The sequence below is a fragment of the Otolemur garnettii genome, unplaced genomic scaffold (genome assembly GCF_000181295.1).
Source record: "Otolemur garnettii isolate 467f Iridium unplaced genomic scaffold, OtoGar3 scaffold00057, whole genome shotgun sequence".
Classification (NCBI taxonomy): Eukaryota; Metazoa; Chordata; class Mammalia; order Primates; family Galagidae; genus Otolemur; species Otolemur garnettii.
The window spans coordinates 11,365,330-11,366,611 of record NW_003852452.1 but is presented as its reverse complement, the minus strand read 5'-3'; positions in this window follow the sequence as shown (position 1 = coordinate 11,366,611).

The following is a 1,282-nucleotide window of genomic DNA, read 5'->3' as shown; positions in this document are numbered from 1 at the left end:
GGTCCATTTGTTTTCTACCACCACCAGCCCCCAAATTTTAAAGGTTGAATGCTCTGAGTTAAATAGAGAGATTATGTTGCCACAGTAACTAATTAGGGAGATATTTGAGAGGACCTGGAGTTTCACCATCCATTCCTATTATGTTATGTAAAATTAAAACCCAGAAAGAATGTATATGAAACATGTAACAACATGGAAAAAATACTAACCAGAAAAAGACAGTCATAAGTCAAGGGCTTTATCCTTTGTCTTCACTAAAAGCCTTTTCTTGGTAAATCCAATACGGCTTTTTATATCCTCCATGGATTTGAACTTGACCCTTTCCTCAGACCAGCTGTCAAGAACATTACCATTCCTTCTGGCTCAAATACAACCATTGAGCTCTATTTTTGTGGAAAAATATATATTTTGTGCCAATATAATTTCAAGACATAACTTAAAAAAGAAAATTCAAAGCAAGAAATACTTTTCAAAAGGGCACTAAAACAAAGCTACTTTCATAACCAGATGTCTCATTATAAACAAGTTAAAGGAATTTCTATTCTACAGATAGCGGAAAATGTTTCTTGTTTTTGTATTTAGAGAGATAATTCATATCAATTTATTATTTTTCTATTAAGCAAAAGTTTTTCCTGAAAATTAAATTATAGAGACCGTTTGTTCTGGACTCTTCTGCAATGAACCCCATAAATATTTGATTTCTCATGCAAAGATAGGTACTGGTATTTATTTTTGTAAGAATCTTCTTGTTCAGGAAAAAAAATGGAATCAGTAATGCCTAATACTGTCTTGGCTTGGTGTTTTGACAGAGACCCCAGGCAACTGGTAAGAGAATAACAAAAAAGCGTCTTCCTACTCAAATAAAAAGAAGAGAAGCAATTCCATAAAATCTAACACGAAGCTGCTGTCAGAAAACAGAAGAAATGTCTTTTTAATATTGTTAGAATCAGAGGCCTGAAAGGAACCTGGGTGGTTTATTTAACTTACTGCTAATCTCCCATCTTGATCATCTTACAGAGAGGAAACCCTGCTGTTTGTTCATCTCCCAAACAGAAAAAGATTTCTCAAAACCCCAAACAATTACAACTCTTTAGCAAACGTGTGGAGGAAATTCAGGTTTGTACATTGTGCAAATCTTCCTTTATGCTTTATATATATTTATGTCCTTAGTAGAGTTCAAGAATAAGAGGTGATAGCCTTTATATCATGACCTTTATTGTTTTGGGAACTATTTCTGTTCCTAAATTTTTCCTTCCCAGCTAAATAAGTTCGGCTCCACTTA